The sequence below is a fragment of the Pan paniscus genome, chromosome 10 (assembly GCF_029289425.2).
Source record: "Pan paniscus chromosome 10, NHGRI_mPanPan1-v2.0_pri, whole genome shotgun sequence".
Classification (NCBI taxonomy): domain Eukaryota; kingdom Metazoa; phylum Chordata; class Mammalia; order Primates; family Hominidae; genus Pan; species Pan paniscus.
The window spans coordinates 110,495,226-110,519,709 of record NC_073259.2 but is presented as its reverse complement, the minus strand read 5'-3'; the positions used below and the strand labels follow the sequence as shown (position 1 = coordinate 110,519,709).

The window sequence follows — 24,484 nt, the reverse complement described above, 5'->3', positions numbered from 1 at the left end:
TTTTGAAAGAGCAGCAAAATAGATAGACCGCTAGCAAGACTAATAAAGAAGAAAAGAGAGAAGAATCAAATAGATGCAATAAAAAATGATAAAGGGGATATCACCACCGATCCCACAGAAATACAAACTACCATCAGAGAATACTATAAACACCTCTATGCAAAGAAACAAGAAAATCTAGAAGAAATGGATAAATTGCTGGACACATACACCCTGCCAAGACTAAACCAGGAAGAAGTTGAATCCCTGAATAGACCAATAACAAGTTCTGAAATTGAGGCAGTAATTAATAGCCTACCAACCAAAAAAAAAACCCAGGACCAGATGGATTCATAGCCGAATTCTACCAGAGGTACAAAGAGGAGCTGGTACCATTCCGTCTGAAACTATTCCAAACAAGAGAAAAAGAGGGACTCCTCCCTAACTCATTTAATGAGGTCAGCATCATCCTGACACCATAACTTGGCAGAGACACAACAAAAAAAGAAAATTTAAGGCCAATATCCCTGATGAACATCAATATGAAAATTCTCAGTAAAATACTGGCAAACTGAATCCAGCAGCACATCAAAAAGCTTATCCACGACGATCATCCCTGGGATGCAAGGCTGGTTCAACATAGGCAAACCAATAAACATAATCCATCACATAAACAGAACCAATGACAAAAACCACATGATTATCTCAAGAGATGCAGAAAAGGCCTTCGATAAAATTCAACAGCCCTTCATGCTAAAAACTCTCAATAAACTAGGTATTGACGGAACATATCTCAAAATAATAAGAGCTGTTCATGACAAACCCACAGCCAATATCATACTGAGTGGGCAAAAGCTGGAAGCACTCCCTTTGAAAACCAGCACAGGACAAGAATGCCCCCTCTCCCCACTCCTATTCAACACAGCATTGGAAGTTCTGGCCAGGGCAATCAGGAAAGAGAAAGAAATAGTTTTCAAATAGGAAGAAAGGAAGTCAAATTGTCTCTGTTTGCAGATGACATGATTGTATATTTAGAAAACCCCATCATCTCAGCCCCAAATCTCCTTAAGCTGATAAGCAACTTCAGCAAAGTCCCAGGATGCAAAATCAATGTGCAAAAATCACAAGCATTCTTATACACCAATAACAGACAAACAGAGAGCCAAATCACGAGTGAACTCCATTCACAATTGCTACAAAGAGAATAAAATACCTAGGAATCCAACTTACAAGGGATGTGAAGGACCTCTTCAAGGAGAACTACAAACCACTGCTCAAGGTAATCAGAGAGGACACAAATGGAAAAACGTTCCATGCTCATGGATAGGAAGAATCAATATCATGAAAATGGCCATACTGCCCAAAGTAATTTATAGATTCAATGCTATTCCCATCAAGGTACCATTGACTTTCTTCACAGAATTAGAAAAAACCACTTTAAATTTCATATGGAACCAAAAAAGAGCCCGGATAGCCAAGACAATCCTAAGCAAAAGGAACAAAGCTCACGCTACCTGACTTCAAACTATACTACAAGTCTACAGTAACCAAAACAGCATGGTACTGGTACCTAAACAGATATATCGACCAATGGAACAGAACAGAGGCCTCAGAAATAACGCTACACATCTACAACCACCTGAACTTTGACAAACCGGACAAAAACAAGCAATGGGGAAAGGATTCCCTATTTAATAAATGATGTTGGGGTTTCATACCAATTTATGAGATGGTCATTTGGCTCTTGAGTGGAGGCCACCTCTCAGTGACTCAGCAAAATTTGTCCTCTGCACAGTCCTTGTATCTTGTACCACCTGAGGCAATCAAGTATATTCTGCTTTATATCATAGTTATTTATGAGTTAATGCATCTCCTTACTGGGTCCCAAATTCCTTGAAGGTTGCAACTTTGCCTTGCCTATTCATTTTCACATACTACACAGCACTTAGGGCAGTGCTTTCAATGTAGCAGGTAACCAATTGTTTTGCTTGCTTTTAAAGTAGTTGTTTTTAAATTGACTTGAGCTTAGTTCTGCAAGAAGACTAGATGAGATATGATTTTGTCATCATAAATTTAAAATGTCCTTAATATTTTCTTAATATTTAATCTATAAAGAGTATTCCTGGCACATAGTAGACAGTAAATAACTTTGTTGAATGAACTTACGCGTAAATACATCAATGACTGACTGCTCATGGAGGGTGCCCCCTTTTTGCCCATGAAGTTGAGGTGGTATTGGGAGAACGCTTTCATTTCCTGATCCTAACTCTCCTGTTGCAGTCTAGTATTGTCAATACAAAGGTGTCATCATTACCGTTAATCCCAAACTGATGTAATCTGAACTTTTGCTCTGTGTAATTACAGATATGGGGTACATTTCCTAGAAAAGGACTGCCCTGGACAAAACTGTTAGGTAGAAAAAAAAAAAAAGGAAATTGGGTGTCTTTTTTCCATACTGTCAAGAGCAGAGAGGACCTCACTCTGCCCCCTCCCTCTTGACTCCTCACACCCAATAGCAGCACCAATGCCTGCCACAGAATTATGAGCACTTCAGCCGGGCGTGGTGGCTCATGCCTGTAATCTCAGCACTTTGGGAGGCTGAGGCAGGCGGATCACTTGAGGTCAGGAGTTCGAGACCAGCCTGGCCAACATGGTGAAACCCCATCTTTACTAAAATACAAAAATTAGCCAGACATGGTGGCAGGCACCTGTAATCTCAGCTATTTAGGAGGTTGAGGCAGGAGAATCACTTGAACCCTGGGAGGCAGAGGTTGCAGTTAGCCAAGATTGTGTGCCATTACATTCCAGCCTAGGTGACAGAGTGAGACGCTGTCTCAAAAAATAAATAAATAAATAAATAAAAATAAAAAGTTACAGGCACCTCAAGGTTGCCTGTTTTTTGCCTACTGTTGCTTCAGTTATGTACTCTCAGTGATCTGTTACCTTCCTTTCCAGAAACTCTGTGTAAATATATCTTAATTCAATGAACAAAGCCATAATGGAGACATTGGAGGCATTAGTAGCCAGCCAGTGATCTGTTGTTTTGTTCATTCAAGAGGAGGTTATCATGAAAATACTCTGTGAGAAACAGAGTTCCAGGATTACACTGGCTTAAACAATATGGAAGTTTGTTTCTCTCATGTAGTAGTCCCAAGATACATAGTTCAGGGCTGCTGAACCATCTGCTGTGCTAAGTAGCTCTATGCCACAAAATCTTCAAGACCCAGCAATTTCTAGATTTCTATTTCACCATCCCAGCATGGTGGCCCTCATCTGCAGGGGCCAAGATGGCTGCTGGAGGTTCAACATTATACCCATGCTCTAGCCAATAGGAAGATAGAAAAAGCAAAGGATGCATTTTGGTTGTCTTTTAATGAAGGATCCCAGAAGCTTTCATGTGACACTTTCACTTATATTTCATTTCCTAGAACTTGAACACATAGCCACACAGAGCTCTAAGTGAGGCTGGAAAATACAGTTAGCTGAAAATTAGGGTTTCTATTACTGCAGAAAGAGGGAAAATAGCTACTGGGAAATTACTAGGAATCTCTGCCAAAGACGCTATCCCTGAGCTCCTTACGTTCTATCACTTGAGTGCCCCAAATCAAGACACTACAAAATGAAAGGTTGATCTAGTGTCAGCCAGATCTAGATGCCAGTCCTGTTAGCATCACTTAATGAGCTTTGTGATCTCTGAGCCATTTTCCATGCTATCAAAAACAGCAATAACACCTCCCTATTAGGTTCCTGTAGGATGATATAAGATAACCAGTGGTGCCTAGCACAGTGCCTGGCATATATGGTAGATACTTAGTCAACATTTATTTTTACCGTTCTTTCTGCATATAAGACTGGCTCAGCTCCACAGTTTATATCAACTTGGGCACAAAAACATTAACAAAGTTCCTGGTGGCCATATTTCTTGAGCAATTTTATACTCTATCCATTAGCCAGATGTGTTAGAGCAAATGAGCGGCTGCTCAAAAGAATGTCTTTATCCTCACTTGCCTTTTTTTCCTGTTATTGTTGGATGGTGTCAAACAAGACAGAAGCAATTAATAAACTTGTCAGTATCATAAGAGATGACAATTAGAATCAGCAGAGCTTAAAAAGGAGCCTGAAATCATAGGGGTTGAGGTAGTGGGGTTTTTAAAATGCAAAGAGCATGCATTTTCACTTCACTCTGTTTATCATGCCAAGCAAACTAAAGTGAAAAGTCACTGTGGAAAAAGGTGAAGAAAAAGGTACCTATTTTGCATCACCCACTATGTCATATCAAGTAAATGAATTAAAATCCCATGTCAAGTACTGGGCTTTATTCCCCATGGTTTCACACCAAGTTTCTCTTAGAAGATACTCTAAGATGCACTAAGCTTTCCCATTCACTTCTGTCTAGGCAGGAAGATTCTACTCAAGTTAAGAAGCAGTGTTGCCAGATGCAGTGGCTCACTCCTGAAATTCCAGCAATTTGAGAGGCCAAGGCAGGAAAATTGCTTGAGCTGAGGAGTTCGAGACCAGCCTGAGCAGCATAGTGAGACCCTGTCTCTACAAATAATCAAAAATTAACCAGACATGGTAATGCATGCCTGCAGTCCCAGCTACTCAGAAGGCTGAGGTGGGAGGATCTCTTGAGCCTGAGAGGTTGACGCTGTAGTGAGCCATGATTGCACCACTGCACTCCAGCCTGGGCAACAGTGCAAAACCCTGTCTCAAAAAAAAAAAAAAAGAAGAAGAAGAAGAAGAAGAAGCAGTGTAATAGAATGACTTAGTGCTCAGAAAGTCTTGAGTTTGGATCCTGGTTTGGGCATTTAATAAGTGAGTGGCCTGAGACAAATAAATAAACTTTTCTATGGCTCAATATTTTCAACTGTAAAGTGAAGATGATAACAGTGTCCATCTCATAGGATTGTTGTAAAAGGTAAATGATACAGCATATGTATAAACCAGATGCACTCAGGTTTTCCAGTCTCCTTGGGTCACGCTTTTCTCCAATATCTACATAAAATAACTTGCAACCCCTTTTCACATTCCATGGGAAGCCCATCCTCTGCCCACGAGCTCTGAAGATTTGGGGTATCATGCTTCTCTCAAGTTATTTCACTCTATAGCCTGCTTCCCAAATATGGCCCACTCCCACTTGTCATTCCTGAAACCATTATTCTATGTTCCCTGCCCCCTTTGCTTCAGCTCATCTAAAGGGCAGGAAAAAGCTGGAAGCAGGAGAGTCATGAGTGCCTGAAATTTTGCAGGAGCAGCAGGCAGTAAGAGTGGGAGGACCTGAGATCTATGATAGTGAAAGACACGATGCAATATATTGCCTGCCTGGTTAAAGGAGTAGAAAGGAGTCAAAGATGAATGTAACATTTTGAGTCTGAGTAAGCAAGAAAATAATGGTACAGATACCAGCAAGTCCAGAGGAGGATTTGACTTTGTTGACTTGACTTTGGTTGACATTGACTTTGGTCAATGGCAAAGATTGACTTTGGTTTCAGAGACACTGATGTATAACAGAGCTTTTAGAAAATAATTCCCATGAGTCACTAGGGTACCTGTCCAAAGTGCAGTGAAGGGACTGCATAGAAGAAGAGGCTTGGAGATTTCCTTGCACAGGGGATAGCTGAAGCATATTCCCCAACACAATATTAAATTTATAAATTACTTTTAAAAATAGAAAGAAAATTGCCATTTTAGAGTCTCAAAAGGACTGAGCACCATCTAATTACATCACAAATGATCTCCCAAAAAACTCATTCCTTTAGACCAGAAGATGAGTTTCTATTCATTATTATTTTTGTAGCTAAAATTTCAAATCACAGAATCATAATATATTGCAGTTTGTTTAAGCCTTAAAATGTTCCTGGCCCAAATGCCTCTCTTAAATACGGGGAAACTGACGTGCTGGAGAGTCTGAGTGACCTATCCTTGTTCACTCAAGTTGAATAATGCTGCCAGAAATTCTACTGTTAGAATTTCTGCTCTCCCTTGCTCATTTTTTCACCTGCAGTCCAGCTACCAAAGATAGGATTTTAGACATTCTATCTACATTAAAAATGTTCCTTCTAACTGCAGCAGAAACACAGGTAGCAAGGAGACAGTGTAGAATAAGGAGCCAGAGGCCTGGATTTTAGTCCCGTGGAAAAAGAACCAGCCGCACTACCTGGAGAGAATCATTTGCTCTTCCAAGTTCTCAGTTTCCTGATTTGAGTAGCAAGGAGATGGGTCAGGATTCGCTCTGAAATGTCTTGCAGCTCTGACATTGCATGATTCTTGGAGAAATCGGCTATCTCCAACTGAATCCACATCTTCCAATCCCACACAAGATGGAGAAGCAGGCCCATCCCAGTATTTGGGGAGGCCCATCAGGACCAAAGCTGTCCTCTCTCTGTGGGGGCTGGAGAAGGGAAGCAGCTGAGGCAACACAATCAGTTTGCTTCCCGTTCAGAAGAGAACAATTGAGCTCCTCCCAGGGGAAGCCATGCGGATTTGGACAGTGTGGGGTCTGTCTTATGACAGGAATGGAGGATTTCTGTAGAATGGGGATGCTTAGCGGCCGTAAGAATCAAAGATGGAAGGAAAGCCAAGAGGTCCTTAGGTCCGGTCCCTTGCCTCTAGCTAAGCCTTCCAAGGCAGATGGTTGTCATCCTACATTTAAAGATCTCCAGAGTAGCAATTGCTCAGCTTCCCACAGCGCCTGGGGTCAGCAAGTTTCCCCTCATAATCAAGAAATTCTTCCCGATGTTTAAGTGGAAATGCTTCCAATGTGGCCCGAGTCTGTTTACCCTTGTCTAGTCCTCAGAAGAGATGAGGAATAATCTTCTGTGTAATAATAATCACTCTTCTTATGCCTGGTACTGGTGATTAAGTCACTTCTTAGCCTTTTCTTTTTTGGGCTAGATCTTAACTTCATTTTCCACCAAGTTAATCTTTTTTTTTTTTTTTCTTCTCCTAGCTGGATCTTTTCCAGGTTCTCCAAATGAGCCTTAAAATAGGAGAATGAAATCTGAGTTCCCACTCTAATTAAAACCTCAGCAATGCCAAGTTTTGTGGAAAGATTACTCTCTAGGCTTTCGTTTCATAATTCTCTACATACACCCGCCTCATATTACAATTTGTTGTAGTACTTTCCTGCTCACTCAGGGCCCACAGCTATTTTGTTATAGTACTTGTCTCTGCCAGATGGAGCCCATTTTTGTCTATTTTAAACATCTTTCTGTTTTTAATGACTTCTCGTTTCTAAATTGTTAAAGGTCTCCTTAAATTCAAATCCTACCTTCTAATGTTTCTTTACCTGACTTAGTGCCATCTGAAAAACATTCTAGTCCATTACTCATCATTGAGGAAGGAAACTCAATTTTGTATCAATCCAAGAAGGGCCTGAATAGCACTCATTTCTCCCAATACTCACAAGCATGGTTTGAGCATGAAAAAAAATGCAGGCCACCCCTTCTCCATTCATTTATTCATGAAACATCTTTTGAACACAGGGTAGACACTGGACACACAGTGATGAACAGTTTCTGTATCCATTCACTAATGTGTTCCTACATGTGTACAAAATGTACTCCTTAAGCACTTACTCTGTGTAAAACCGTTGCAAGTGTTGTGGCTACAGCAGTGAATAGGGAATAAAAGGCTACTGGCTTCATAGATCCCACATTCCAATGGGTATGGGGGAGGACAGAGACAAATTACAAGTCAAGCAACAAATAAACAAGACCATGTCAAATTTGATAAACGTTTTGAAAGAAACAATAGGATGATGAACCTGAGGATGGTACTGCCTTTGATGGATTGGATGGGGGAGGTCCCTCTCAGAGGGAGACCCTGAAGACCTTCCAGTTGAGCAGAGTTCTGTTATTCTGAACCAATCCCGTAAAGCGAACCCACTTCCCTCATGTTTTCTTCTGACAGACCCAGCACTAACTTTTTCTGGGGTGTTCATGGTTTATAATGCCTTGTTACTCAGTAATTGTTTACATTCCCAAAGGACTCTCTCATGTTCTTTAATTGAAAGAAGAGATAAAAGAAGGAATTTAAGTATACAGGCGCCTTTGTTCCTCAGGAAGTTAATGGACATTCCTGGAAAATGAGAGTCCGGTGGTCTATTGTGTGGAGAAAGTGGACTTCAGTACCATGAAACAGATTTCTTCACTGTGGAACTTGAATAGGCTGTTCCTCGACCATCTTGAATAGGCTGGTGAACTTTAAGACTCTGCAAAATAAGATAATGTTTACAGCCGTTTCCTAAGCTTTTTGCACGGAACTTCTTGAACAACTCTTTGGTGAATGCTGAGCTGAAAAGATCTCTTGGATCCTTAGGTGTCCTTTGACATAGGATTTGGCATTTGGGATGTGATTCCAAATCACCAGCAGCCAATGTGCAGGCCAGTCGTCGATGTCTCTGAAGAGTGTGATAGAAAGAAGACCGCAGAGGAAGGCAGGGAGTCCTTCCTGACTTTGCCTCAGCTTCTCTTGTGACCCTGGTCACGTGTGACCTATGCTTCTTTAGTTTTCTCAGATCATGGAATCTTCTGAGAATCTTCTGAGTGTCTAAATGTCCTCTTTCCAGGAAAATCCACAAACATACATAATTATACATCATGCAGAGGGTTGATATGCCTCCTACCAAAATGCATCTCTGAACTGGAGGATTTCTAAGGATCTGTCTGTCCAGTGTGAAAGTTCAAATAGGTTTCTGCTCTGGTCATATTGACATCTTGGTGTTTTGGTTTGTATGCTTGCTTTTAATTGACACATAATAATTGTAAATAATTATGGGGTACACATGATGTTCTGATACATACATACATTGTGTAAAAGTCTAACAGGGTATTTAGCATATTGATCACCTCATGCCTTTATCATTTCTTTGTGGTGAGAACATTCAATATCCTCTTTTTTAGCTATTTTGAAATATACAATACGATATTGTTAACCAGAGTCACCCTATTGTGCAATAGAACACCAGAAATTATTCCTCTTGTCTAACTGTAACTTTGTACCCATTGAACAGTTTCTCTCTATCTCCCCACCTAACTAATGCTCCGCAGCCTCTGGTGACCACTATTCTACTCTCTACTTCTATTAGATTAACTTATTTAGATTCCATATACAAGTGAGATCATATAGTATTTGTCTTTTGACATTAGTTTGGACAAGACCCCAAAAGCAAAAGCAACAAAAGCAAAAATAGACAAATGGGATTACATCAAACTAAAAAGCTTCTGCACAGCAAAGGAACAATTAACAGAGTGAAAAATCAATCTTGGTCCATGTTTTTGATTAGCTTGTGTGCTCCTTGGGACAAAACCAAGCATCCTACCACCTCTCAAGCTTCCTTCAGCCTTCACCACACAAGTGGTGCTAATATGTGTTTCTGCACCTGTGCCAGGTTCCTCTGCAGAGTCCCGAGGTGGCCGTTGCATGAGAGACTGCTAGGGAGGCCAGGGAGACCCCTCCACACAGAGGTACCAGCCAGCCCTGGGGATGCCCCGTTGACTTCTCAATGAGTGAATGAGGTCATTTTTCCTCTGTCTTTTCCAGAAATAGATTCGTTGAGAAGGCATACGCTGAAATGACCTAGCAAGGCAGCAGGAAGGAAGTGACTAGAAAGAGAATCATTAAAAACCCAACTTCTTATTTAAAGGAAAACGGAAACAGGGGCCTGGAGGAATGCTCTAATTGGGAAGCCAGCAGTGGCCCCTGCCTTCCCTCCCAGTGCTCCCAATATGGATTTCCTGCCTTTGGGCACTGTTGGATTTAAAGCTATGAAAGCCTCATACACAGTCTCATCAGAAGGGCTCAGAAAAGAAACAGAGCTTCATGTGCCTTCTTCCTGCCACTTATGTATGGAATCAGTTGCATTAATTAACCCTGTTTCCTCAGTGAGATTGATTCTATCACTCGCTCGAGAAATTCTGATGATTAGGTGTAACCTAACTGATAAATAACAAATTATAATTTTTTTTTTGCAAAATTAAATGTCCTCTGCTTTGTATAATTACTGTGGTTCTATAGGCAATCATCAGTGGTATATTCCCTTCCACCCTCCTTTGCCACAAATTTTGAATGATCCATGAAAAGATATTTTGATGATGTGGTACTGAAGGTGCCCCAAACCCACACTGCCTTTTTGGCTTCTCTCCATTACCCTAGGAGGTTATAGGGCAAAGGCATAGGAAGGATAGGTTTGGGTTCCTGGGAAGTCTGTCTTCTGAGCTGAATTTTACAATTGAGCAAGTTGGCTTGACTGGCCATCTGACAATTTGGAAAGCTTAAAAATAAATTGAACTCAGTATTTAGAAAAGGCAGCTTTCAATATCAGAAGACTAGCTTGTGTTTCTCGCTTTCCATTTGGCCGGGGAATCTGTGAAGGCTCTAATTTCCTTCCCTGAGACCTGGCTTGTTATCTTCAGGTGCTAGCTGGAATTCAGAAGGACACAGACTGTGCAAATAAAAAACTCAGGGAAGGGAAAAAGGTCAACATGTGTTTTTTGTTTCAGTTCAGTTTGTTACTTTGAAGGGTTATAATATTTTTTCTTTCTGTTTTGCAATAAAACTGGTTCTGCTACTAGACTGACATATAGATACCTTTATTAGGCAATTATCACAAGAGATATGAAGGCTTTCTGTGTAAGAAAGTATAAGAGGTCTTTCCCAGGACTGCAGTTCTTCCCTTCTCTCCAGTGCCACAGGACGTGATCGTATATTATATACACACATATTAGGAGTTGATATTGCACACAGGCACTGGCATCATCTGAGAACTTATGGAAAATGCAAGTGCTTGAGCACCACCCCAGTACCTGTTGAAACAGCAGCTCTAAAAGTGGGGCCTGTTGATCGTGTTTTAATAAGCCATCCAGGTGATAAAGATGCAGGCTCAAGTTTGAAAACCACTAGTATGTGTTAGTTATCTTGGGCACTACCTGCTTCAGGAACCCCCACAGAATTATGGGCCTGAATTTCATCCTTTCATGAGGTTTGGGGACAAGTATGTGGGTGGAGAAGTCTTGCCATTTGAAATCAAAGGAACTTCCAGATTCATAAGCCACTTAAACTCTCAGTTTTTTCATTTATAAAAGTGAGAATAATTCCATTGGCACCATAAGGTTGTTGAAATGGCTGATGCACAAAATGTATGTGAAAATGATTTTTGAACTGCCAGGCACTCTCTGGAATTAGCTATAGGGATTGATGATGCCAATACACATTATGGACTACAGGCATGCTGGGGGATGTGGGGAGACTGTGTAACCTGTGTATCCTGTGTCCTCTTCTATATTCTGAGCACCAAGCCCAGGCAGATAATGGCCATTCACTGAGTCTTTGCTGAGTCATTTTAACTAATATTGGGTAAGTGTTCACTCATGCATGCATCACAAGCACCTTGTGAGGTGAGTATGTGCCTCTTTTTGGATGCAACCTGAGAGGTTAAGGAGCTTCCTCACATCACATAGTTAGAAATGGTATGCTCAAGGCTCTACTGTAAAATGGCGTGGTATGAATACTTGCATGTAACCTATGCACTTTTCTTGTGCACTTTAAAATCATCTCTGGATCACTTATAACATCTAATATAATGTAAATTCTATGTAAACACCTGTTATACTGTATTTTAAAAATGTGTATTATTTTTAATTGTTATATTGTTATTTTTAATTTTCTTTCAAATATTTTCTATCCATGGTTGTGGACATGGAACCTGCAAATACAGAGATGACTGTACTTTTGAAATGCCCTCTGAACTCAAATGATGAAACAAGTGAAATCAAAAAATTTGTTTTTCAAGTAAAAAAAGAAATGGTTTAGCCAGCATCTGAACCCAGGCAATCTCCTCCAGAGCCTGTGTTCTAAGCCCTTCACCACATGACGTCACAATCAGTTCTTCATAATGATGCTAAGGAGGGTGAGGTGAGATGACATTCTGGGAGTGCTTGCTCTGTGCCACAAGCTGTCTCAAGCTCTCTTTGTGCCTTAACTCACAAAAACCCTGTAGAGGGAAATATGATGATCATCCTCTTTTAACAAGAAAGGAAATGGAGACTTGAGACTGGCCCTGGTGTTAGGTTTCTTCTTTCTGAAGTACACATTTCTTCTATTGCTTCTCTCTTTGTACTGTTTGTGCACCCAACTTGTCAATCCACCAATCAGTGAGCATTTGTGAAGTGTCCAAATGCCCAGTGTAGTGCTTCTAAACACAGAAGGATGAGATGACAGTTTCTGCCCTCGAGATGCTCAAAATCAAATAGGAAAGAACAGGCCAGTCTTCACAAAACAGAAAAAAAAAGGCTAATATACAGTTAAGAGCTTGTTTATGATACACAAAGTAATCATTTTCCATATTTAGAAGGTTAATGGGAATGAGGTCATCAGACAAGAATTCTCATGGGGGCCTGAAGAAATTTTGTGTTGCTAGACTGAGACTTCAACAATTTCTCTGAGCAATTATCCTTGAACTGTTGAGTTCAGCATCCCTGCATTGCAGTTTCCTTTAAGTTTGTTACAGTTACCCTGATTATAAGGAGATAGTGACCTGTTATCCTGTTTTTTTCTGTGTTGTTAACTTCTTATCCCTGGTACTGAGAATAGCGTCTAGAATTCAGTAGGTGCTCAAGTTTACATGTGACCAAATGTTTATAAAAAGGAGAATAATAATGTGGTGAAAGAAGGACAGGAGTGTTCAGCCAAATTTTGGATTGGATGAGAAGGCACATTGTCAGGGATATCATGACCCAAACAAAGGTGGAGAGACACCAGATTAGGGAGGAGCCAGGTTCTCCAGAGAGGACCTGGGTTCAGAAGGAGCACAGGAGCAGAGCCTTTGTTATTTAGGATGCAAACTCTCCCACTCCCATACACTGAAGTGTGGTGCTGTCTTGGCAGCTGTGTGTTGAACCTCTCTCCCTACCCTAGAGAAGAAACCTCATACGTACTTGGTGATTTTTTTTTAAGTTTTTTATTTTTATTTGTTTATGTATGTATGTATGTATGTATGTATGTATGTATGTATTTTTATTATACTTTAAGTTTTAGGGTACATGTGCACAACGTGCAGGTTAGTTACATATGTATACAAGTACTTGGTGATTTTCAAAGTTGAGAGACCAGAGTCTTGTCATCAATTTCATTTTCCTTGGTTTTACTTCTACTTAGAAAACCTTTGGATGCCAAACTCAAGTCTTGGTTATGCCCCATGTTTCCTTCAAAGGAAACTGCACTAGTAATTGAAAACAGAAATTGGTTCATTTATTCTAACTCACAGGACACAGGTAAGGTCCCTGTCTGTGCTCCACCTTGGCTGTCTCTTTTCTAATCCCGGGAGAAAATCTGGATATAATTCTCTGCTTTGTTGATTAAATTCCTCTGGTCCTTATGCAAAATTGTGGGCTTTCATCAAAATAGGATTGTCTGATAATACCCTTTGACTCAGTAATTCCATTCCTTGGAATTTATTCTTATAAATGATCTATAAGTAGTAGAATGTTATGTGTACAAAGACATTTATTGCTGCATTAGTTAAAATGATAATAAAACTAGAAATAGCCTAAATGCCTAGTAATAGGAAAATGGTTACGGAAACAAATGATGGCATATCTACTCAGTAAAATATTCTGCAGTTTTAAAATTATAATTATGAAAACTATATAGCAATATGGGAAACGCTTACAATGTCATGTTAAGTGGGAAAAAATACAGTACTGCATTAAATTTAGGTTATGGCCAAAATAATGTATGTATCTGGATGAGAAACAGAAACAATTTTGAAAAATGAAGATAAAGTGATTTGCTGGGATATCAAGATTATGGGTAAAAACTTCTCTATTTCAGTGTCTGCTAAAGTTGTTATAACTTTATGCAATTCAAGGGTCTTGGCAGGCTATGAAACAAGGCTGACTGCCCCATCTGAAACTGAAAGGGTCACAATGCACTGGGTAAGATGTGAGCATGCAAGAGCTATGTCCTAAACTGCAGAAGTGCACAGACTTCTCTCTCAAGGGAAAAAGCCATGCATGGCATTCCTTCTGGCATTCTCTAGAATACCTAGGATAAAACTCTGTGCACTGCATGTACTCAAATCCTGGGGTTAGTGGGTCCACTTAGATGCCTTCACCCATATTCTTCATTGATATTAGCATCATGTGCCCACAAGAATCCCAGTAAAGGTATCAACTTCAGAGTTCTTCATCACCAGGGAATTCTCTCACTTTCAAGGTGTTCCCGAGTAAGGTGACCTGGCTTTGCAACTTACTAGATGTATGATTTAGGTCAAGGTACTTAACCTTGCTAAGCCTCAGCTTTCTAAAATGTAAAATGGATGTAGTAATAATGCTGCCTCCATGTAGATACTGCACATGTGTAAATAAGACAAGAAAAGTAATATTTACTATAGTAGCTTAGTAGGAAGCACTCAATAAAGGGAAGCTATTGGTAGTGTATTATTGCAAATGCCCTGATTTTTCTAAATGTCAAGGAGAAACTTGTGTTTAATGGAATAGTTTTCAACTTCATTTGATTATATCTTTGGGTCTTGTTATAGTGCCTTCTCTCTCAGTAGCTAATTAGTATCCTCTAAGTTTGAGTCTTTTCAAGCGTTCATGCTTCCATGGAAGTGTTTTCTGCACTGTGTTTAAATCATGTTAGAGAACTTAACTAAGCTTCAAGCCTAGTAGTGTGGTATGTGTAGTTACTCTGACATTCAGAGAAATGCAGAAGTTCAGGCCAGATAGAAGGCTAAGAGAAAGAGACCCCTTGATGATGCCACAGATGACTAACCCAGATGGGGGAGATGAGAAGGCTGGGGAGCTAAGAGCCACAGCCAGACACAAGAGAGGAATTTGGTTTGAAAAGAGAGTATTAAGACATCAACAGCCTGGAAAGAGAAGTACAGGCTGATTTGTGACCTGTTGAGCACCAAGAAAAAAGATGTGGCAAAAGAAGGCACAGATGTTCTGAAAAATGCAAAGAATTTATGATGGCTGAGAGTCCAACTGAGGGAAATGACTGCCAAAGGCAGATCTCAGTGGACCGTGGGAGCACTGGCTCGATGAGAAGACATGAGGAGGCTAGGACTTCATAAGTGACCTTTACCAGAGTGTCTTCCTGACCCAGAGCAAGGAAGAGAGATGAAGAGGAGAAGATGAACAAGTTGTTTGAGAAGAAAAATAAATTAGCAAGTCTTTAGAAGTAGATTAAAATATTCCTGAACCAGCAGCCTGCTTTTTACTAAAATTCTTTTTTTTAAGTCATCTTCAATGGCTTGAACTTACAGTTCAGTTAAGAGGATGTGTGTAGCTCTGTCTACATTCTCTCATCAGAACTCCTACTACTCAGAGTCAAAAGCTTCACTTCTTTCCTTCTATCCTTATCATATGGAAGCTGCTACAATACCTTGAGGGTCATTTCATTCGTCAGCCTAAAGGTTACTAAATGTAGCTTTTATATAAACAGGCATCCAGTTAACATAGTGGAGATTACAAAGACCATACCCAGCGAGAGGTCAGTGGATTTTGATATTCTCCTTTTTCCCAAAGGGAAGAGGCTTCCCATTGGGGTTACAAAGTAGCAGGTACTTGGCTGGAAGGCTGAGAAGAGAGAATGGAGGCTGCCCTGTTGAAAGACTGTGTATCAGAAAGGAATGTTTAAATCCTGAACTTAGGCCCTCACTTCTGCTTGAGCAAAGCAGAGCTACTTACGCCTAAGTATTGGCATAAGTGATGCCTCCACACAGCTTTCTCAAACCCAGATGTGAGACAAAGAGAGCAGACAGAAGGCAAGTGTCCAGGGAAATAAAATGGCCCACAAGCAGTTATCCTGGCCCAGTGTCCCTGCACCAAAGGAGCTTCCCCAGCTGTGTGTCACATTAGGTCTCACATTGCGTATTCTCAAGGAGGCCAACTAATTCTGTAACCATGGATAGGTCCTGTGATAAATTGGAAAATGACTTCTGGGGCAACAGTCTCTAGTTCTCAGAAAGGAAATTCACAGAAGTGAGCGGTTGGCCAGAAGGCCAAAAGGCCATTGCCTCAGAGTGGATCCCAAAGCAGAGTGATGTGGCCATTCACAGCATGTTTGAGTATGTAAGAAAAAAGAAAAATAAGAAAGAGTATGATTTCTCCTGCCAATATCATAAGCTGAGAATATTTTTCTTTGCTGAATTCAGTAAAATAAATCAGAGATTTTTCTTGATGGATAATTACATTTGTTAAAAAGCATTTAAGGAGGTTTGGGAATCTGGGCATGATGTTGGTCCCAGATGAAATAAAGATGAGAACATGATTTAGCTTGGAGACAAACTGTAACTTAAACCACACCTCTCTTTTTCTTTTTCCTTATTCATAGTTCATTTCTTCAATTCAGAAAAATAGTTTTCATGGGGGAGGGGATTGGGAGGAGTGCAGTGGCTAAGAAACAGGCTCAGTGAAGGCCACAAGATTACTAAGAAACCTCTTCAGTTGACCTTGAGTTTGCTACAATATCCAAAGATATATGGCATTCTAAAATACAATAATTTAAGGAAGGCACTTACAGTTTCATGGTCATGTTTAAGCAATAATATATTAAGAATAAAAGGGAAAGAAATAATAGCAGCAAAATCCTGCAGAAAGAAAAGAAATAATGATCTGATGAGTCCAGATTTTATCTGAAATTCCTGAAATAATGTTATCACACCCTAAATGAACCATTCAGCCTCAGTCTGCATACTTGCTTGGTATTTTGAAAAAAATAATACCACAACATGCTTGAACACTCTTCGTATAGACTTTTAAATTTTACTGAACTTAGCAATAATTTATTTTACCAAAAAAAGAGGATGGCATTTGAAAAACTAAGTTTAATCTTTATCTTCTGATTTTATATTCTGGGCAGATGTTGGGTACCAATGGCATAGATGATGTCCTGTCTGGAAGCCCATTCATACTATCAGAGATAACATGTAGTTATGGCTAGACATTTCCAAGGAAACTATGCATCTGTCCACCTGAAAATAAGTGAATATCACACAGAGAACTCATGTAGCATTGACAGACACCAGGGAAATTAGTGAAAGAAAACATTGGCCTATGTTGAACACTAGGAAATAAAGCAATCTGGTCAACAATATTAACAGTCCTCCTGGGGCCGAAAGAGTCATTTGTTTACCTTATGAAGATGCCGCTTTGTGAAGAATAAAAGTAAAAGGCCATGCCCAAGGATGATTAGAAAGACTCTTCTCATACTAATTCTCATTTCTGAGTGCCCACAGAAGTGAGGGCCATCTCTCTTTCCTTAGGACTCCAGTTTTCAAAATGTAGTTTGATTCTATCACCTGCTTCAAATGACTCTCTAAAGGGCTCTTTGTGCCCTACCTTGAGCTGGCTTCTGCAATCCATATAGATGGGCTTGTCTCCTTCCCCTAATCAAGCCCAACTCCAAATTAGACATTTTCCTTCATCAGACTCAACACTGATCCCTGCTTTCCTTAAATTCAGCTTATACATCTTGTTTACATCCAAAATTAAATCTAAAAAAGAGAAAACTCTTGGTTTTCTCATCAAACTTCTCTTCACTACTATACTCCCCTATTATTAGCTAGAAACATTAATATGCCATATATATATATATATATATACACATTATTGATTACAAAATGGGTCATGCATGACCATCTGGATATTTAGGGTCATCTTTTTAGAAGGGGTGCATGATATTATCTAGCACATTTGGTTGTTTACATGAGAAACTGAATCTCAGAGACTTTGGGTGACTTGTGCATCCACACAGAGGATTTGGGGCTGTAATCCAATGTTGTTTTCAATATACCATATTGCCTTGTTTTTATTCCCTCTCTGCATATGGCACTGTGCTAGGTGCTATAGAAACATTCCCCAGGACCTCTCAATCCAAGAACAACACTGTTGATACACCAGCATGAAAGGGACATCACACACAACCCAACTGGCACTCAAGTCTGCACCATGCAGTTATTTATATCATGTAACACCAAACCATCTCCTCCCACTCGCCCTCCCTCCTTCCCTCTCTCCTGTGTTCAATCTGTCGCTGACTCTGGCTGCTCCCTTCTCTGCGACAGTGCCAAGGGCTGTTTCTGCTGCTGTAGAGGCTGTCTTCCAACAGTTTACTCCCTGATGCAGGCCCGGATGCCTCTCTTTAAGGAGCGTCCACCTCCCAACACTCTCCCTCCAGACACGCCAGACTGCCCTGGCAGCCACCACCCCTTCACCTGCCATCCTGACCATGTCACTCCCACCCCTGGGACAAGGTCCAGATGTGCCCTGAGCAAAAAACAGGTCCCTGAGTGAGGAGACTAATGGGGAGCAGGGCCCCTGAGAACAGAGGGCAGGTGCCAAGTTACAAAGAAAAAAAGAAATGAAAGACTTTAGAGAGAAACTAAAAATAAAGAGAATGTGTTTTAATATCCCTTTGGCTGATTCATCTTTCTGTGGCACCAGAAAGAGGGCGTTACCCTCTACTCACGAATGCCTTATGTTTTGTTACAAGGCCTCTCTTCCCACATCTGAAAGAGTAAAATAACAATAAGAGTGTAAGTACAGGAGATAATGCTGGTGGCATAGCTACAATCTCCAAGCTGGAGCCAGTCTCAGCTTACAGTTGTTGTCAGTCTTTCTAAAAAAAAGAAAAAAAAATGAGATAGCTAAGGCCCACGTATGTGATTCCTCAACATCCCTTCTTATTCTTTCTCTGGCAGTTTTCATCTCATTCAGGCATGGGTCCAAGATGGAGTAGTGATTAAGCGGCCTGGTGACACTGTATACTGGGTAACTGCTTATTCCCAAAGCATGGCTGGCAGGAGAGGGAGCCCTGGTTTTCAGTCATTCCAGGGAGGAAATGAAATGCTAATACCTAGCCTACCGTAAACTCCACAGTGGCATAAGCCTTGCTCAAAAGTACATCAGTGAATAAAAAGAATGTCAAAGGCTGTCAGCAGCAGAAGAGGAAAGGAAATAGAAAAAGAAGAGAACAGAATGAGATGAGACATGAAGTAGAGAGAGATGAGAGAAATACTATGCTGGGTGAAAGCGATTGGGAAACCATTTCTGACCATGTATTTCACCACACTCATCCCAGGCCTTGCAGCATTGTTTTGAAATAAGAAGCATTGATATTAATACCAAAAAGCCAATGATTTTAACCAGTGGATTATTTGGGACAAATCAAAGGTAACAAGGGGTCAAGATAAGCCCATACGCCTTATTTGACTTGATTGAAAGATTCATTCTCATAGTGTCTATTCTAGATTAAAACTATTCGGACCAGTCTATACAACATAAAGTTTGGATATTCTTTCAAGAGAACAGCTATTCATTTACTTTAGTGAATAACAATATCTAGAAAGGCCATCTGCTTCAACCAAACTTTGGAAAGGATGCATTTTTAAGATTAATGGAGGAAGAGGATACCTGCCCAACTAGCTATGTTAACCAATTCAACACCATAATAATAATTGTTAACATTTATATAGTTTACCATATACCAGCCATTGTGCAAAACACTTTGCGTACATTCTCACTTAATCTTCATGCCAGTCCTGGGAGGTACTCTTATATATCCATTTTACATATGAGGACCTGAATCTTAGAAAGTTGAGTCCTTTGCCAAATGAAAGCTTAACAGTAAAGAAACAGTGGAATCCAGACTGTCTGGTTCCAAAACTTGTGCTTTTAGCCACTTTACATATTGCTTCTGTCATTGGTATGACAGATGTCACAGGCAGATCATACTCAAATTCTGTAATATGTTCTAAATAATACAAACAATATAACTAGAAAATGGTAGCTAACTTATATAGCTGGCCCCACTGAAATAATTCAAACATAAAAATGACCTCTTGGCATTTGATTATCTTTCACCTTAGATGTTGATAAACCAAACCATTCCCTTAGGACAACATTTTTCTGTCCAGCAAAGCATTTCTCTTGCCAAAGTATAATTTTGTTGGCTACATCTATCTCCTCCAAGCCCTGGAATCAGACCTAAGCTAGTAAATTGTGCTGTCCTGGCAAGACGCTCATCCTCCAGGGCATTGTATCAGGCTAAAGTAATACATCATGTTGCTTCCCACTCTGTCTGCCCATTTCTCCAAAGAGTCCTAAAACAGTAATGTTTCTGCTTTGAATCTCTTGCTGTTATTGCCCCTAGGACTTGCACTTTAGCTTCCTGGCCTTGGAAACCAAGGTGAGCTGAATAGCATTCTTTTCACACCTGCTCTTGACTTGGGCTTCCAAAAGAAAGGAGGCTTTCAACAAAGGGGCAGCCCCATAGAACTCTGCTTCATTCCTTTTAGACTCAGAGAAACAAAAACATTGACTTGATTGGGTAACGGAAGACTTTGGTCTTTTGGGTTATGGGGATTTAGTAGCTGAGAAAGAGTTGCTGAGTAGTGAGGGTGGGGGCAGGTCGTAGAGGGCCATAATTCCTAGAAAAAGATGACCTTGTCCAATTGAGAGGTAGTGAGACCAGCAAACACTGGCAATTAAAAATTAACACAGGCCAAAAGTGAAATCAATGCCTAAATTTGATAGGTTTTCAAGAAAAGTTTATGACATGCAGTTCATAGAAAAGAGAACATTTTCTCAGTGTTCACTTTTAAGATGCCAAAGGTCAATCTTACTTGGAAAGATCCTTCCACAGAAAAGCAGAAATGTACAGGGTCTCCTAGCAAAGTATAAGGCAGGCAATAGATATATTAGAAAATCTTTTTTAAAAATCCTAATTTCAAAATGTTTTACAGCAGCTTTGGTACTACGGTAATTCACTTAATTCCCTAATATGTGTTTGAGTATATGTGTGTACATACTCATGTTATTCTAAACGTAAAAAGATGTGGCCAGTTGACAGTAGTAAAAGCTTCTTTCCATATCTTTACTAAGCACATGACAATGTATAACTCAATAATTGCCTTAATTCAAGTTGTGATTTCAATAGACAAAAATTTAAAGGCAAAATATTGACTGTCAAAAGGTTTTCAAGTAAATGCAAATCCTATGAATTCTGGAAATATCAACCATTCGATGTATTACATTGGGGTCTTGGTAATAATATAATCACAATTTTCCTTATATTAGAAATTTATGAAAGGACTCAAGTCTTCATTATAAAGCCATCAGAGATGTAGGAAATATTGGGAGGTGATTCTCCCTTTTCCACAAATGAAAATAGTAATTAAAATGCTAAAATGAAGACTACTTTAAGATTATTCATATCTTATACAATTTTCCTACTAGTATCTCATGCAAAATAATGCAAACCAAATGAATTTATATTAAATAAGGCGGCCCAGGGAGAAAATCTTGCCCTAAAAAACTAACCGTTCCAAGTTATTCTAAATTGGCAATGTGTCTGGAGTTCTGAAATAAATAACTGGTGTGAAAAACCTAAGTTTCCAGATTCTTCAGATCTTAACTGTAATATTTCGTTGTGTAATCAATCCTTAGTTAATCTAAGTGAAATGCAGATTCATTTTTATTAGCTAATAATTTCATTTGTGTTTTTTATCAGACATATAATTGAACATTTTCTAGAAATAGCCCTTAAAATCCAGGTTAATTGTCTTACCTCTTTTTTCCTCCTTTCAAAAAAAAAAAAAAAAAAGGGATCAACTTTGGAACCTCTTCCTGTTAGCAAATTTCTAAAGAATAGTTTTATTCCTTAGAACTCAAAGAATAACAAATGTATATCTTAAGAACTAGTTGCTTCCCAACTTGAAAACATTTGCGTTTTTTTATTATTTAAATACTGACTCTTCAAATCAATGTCTTCCCTTTCCAATGATAGAGTTGAAATAGTTAAAATAAAACTTTCTCAAGAAGCAAGATGGGAAGTTTCAAAGGAAATTAAAGCTGAATACATTGTTCCAACTGCATTCCCAGAAATCTATAAGAAACACAAACTTATGCAGCATCAGTAGAGGAGGTAGTACCATTTTTGCCAGTGATGAACAACCAGAGTCCTTTGTTCTAGAAGTGATGACCCCGGTTAAATCTCAGCATTACACATTTCCCTTCAGAGATGGAGGGGAGCGAGTTGCTTGCATCCATTACAAAATGTGAGACTCAGCTAATTGGTGTGGTTTTGATGATGCCACAGTTCTGCCCAAAACCCTTGTAACTAGCAAGTTTGCCCTGAAGATTATTGAATTACTCCCCTGACCATGCATTATTTAAAGGGAAGTGCTGTTATTATAGAAGCCAGCTGTTTAACCATTGGAATTCTGTCTGTTGGCCAACTTTTAAGATACAGCAGTACATTGTGACTAAACATTATGTCTAGTCATGGAGGAGTCAAAGTCTAGGATAGGTGGTGGCCAACTTGTCTGGTAAGCAATCTTTGGTCTACATGCTATGAAACCTTTGAAGCAAAACTGACAAAATAAATATATAAATTTTTAATGTCAAGACTTTGTCAGCAAGAAAAATTATGTGGAATGTTATACATGCCTATTCATTCTAACAGTTGAGTAAGTGCATGAACACTTAATCATGCCAGTACAACAGAACTGTTGGACCACACCTTGCTGTAGAAAGGACTATACCAGGCACCTGTCTTTTTTTTTTTTTTCGTAGCATCGAGTAAGGACAATTAAAAAGTGTTTAGAGCATCTTGGGGAACTTCAAATAGATAGAAAACAACTTTTCACCTTCTAAGTTAGAATATATTTGCACCTCTTCCTTGAAGTGGTTTCCAACCATACTGAATATTGGGCCCAAGCCAGTTTTCTCCTTCATCTCTTCACTTGTTATAGAATGTCTGGAATAGAAAAGACCATAGCAGTCATCCACTGTGTTCAACATAGGAATCTTCTGCTAGGATCTCTGACAGATGTTTATTACAGCCTTTACTTAACTGTTTCCTGCAATGGGGAGTTCATTACTTTTCATTGAAATCTGTCCCATATGTAACACTTGTAAATTCAAATTGTTAGGAATGCTTTTCTTATATTAAGCCAATATTTGTTTTTCATTCACCTACCAGCTCTGATTCTGCCCACTGGGACAGAATTATACAGCACGTAATGAAGAGTTTCTCAAGGCAAAGATAAAACAATTAGTTCCATCTCATTTAAAAATTAGTCGAAATGACAATAGTTATAATTTAGAAGTCATTAAAAATAACTATCTCAAATAGGAAAATGTCAAATACTGAAGCCAATTGTTTTATTAGCTTTCTAATAAATTACATTGTATCAGGCTTCTACCTGTAGACCATAGCAGCAAATATCTTTATTGTGGTTCTGGAAAAATAAACAATATGTAGCATTTGAAGATATGGAACAAAACTTTGACCCTCAACTGTGATCTTTCAATTGGCGAGAAATGAGTTTTTTGTTTGTTAAATATTTTGATGTAGAGCCAGAAGAAATCAAGCTTACAGGGCACTTCAAAAGATGAATTAAACTTCAAAAGGCAATAGGTAAACACTTGTTATATTCATATATTCCCAATGACGTACAATGAGTCCATTGTAGACATTATGAGTAGACAAAGAAAAACATCTCTCTAGGATTGTGGTAGCTAGAGATAATTGGTAATTATATTTATGGCAAAATCTAAGTCTGTATACCACTATTTCAACAATATCTTTTAAAAAAACAAATGTAGACATAAGATAAACTTTCTCTATGGAACATTGCAGAAAAGTCCTAAAATTCTCTGTACCTAAACCCATCGATCTACAGACTAAAAAGCATGAGCTCAGAGTTTAGATGAGCTTAGAGTTTGACTGAGTCATGTCAAATTCTGAGCTGATTTAAGCAAGGTGATAAACCAGATGCCTGGTATTTCCTGTTATTTTTTTTGCTGTGATGATGATGACTTTCTATTTTACAAGAGGAAATCGACATGTGGTGAGTTTCATGGTTGTTTATAGTCACCAAGAAGTGAATATACAATCATAGAAACTCTCTCTGCCATCCCAAGATGAAGGTTAATGTCTTCCTCTTATAGCAGACAAGGAGCTCCAGCACCTGTGGGACCTCAGAAGCAGAATTAAGTTAGAGGAGCTTGAAAGGGAAATACTAAATAGGTCCTGGAATCCCAAAGCCTGCCCTTGTCTGTCTTCAAAGGCTAACCATGAATTTTGAAATCAGTTGTTTCTGAGTTGGCTAACTTTGAAAGTTTCTGGAGCTCTTCCTACCAGCCCACCCCCAAACATCAAGTTACCATTTCATAATCAACAAATGAATCCCAATTACATCCCATTAGGAAATTTATAGTTTCAACAAAGGGCAATAATTACCTGTAATGGGCAAAAGATACAATGATCACAAAATAGGCCAAGTCACCTTTTCCTTCCTTCCCACCCACAAGAGAGAAGCCAAAGGGTATCAGCTGTGCTTTACTGGCTAGCCACTTAGCAAAAAGTATGTAGAAGTCCTTTGTGGATTACAAAGGACAGTGTAAGCCCATTTGTGTCTTTCCTCTAATTTATAGTTCCAGGAAAAGATTATAAAAACAAAAAAACAAAAAAATATTGTTTACATTGCTCA

The 24,484-nt window shown here is 39.3% G+C and overlaps 1 protein-coding gene across 2 annotated transcripts in view; it reads left to right on the top strand.

Annotated features, from left to right (window-relative positions):
* The window catches only part of IGF1 (insulin like growth factor 1), an 82,803-nt gene that overhangs the window by 32,942 nt on the left and 25,377 nt on the right, over positions 1-24,484 (top strand). The window lies entirely within an intron of this gene.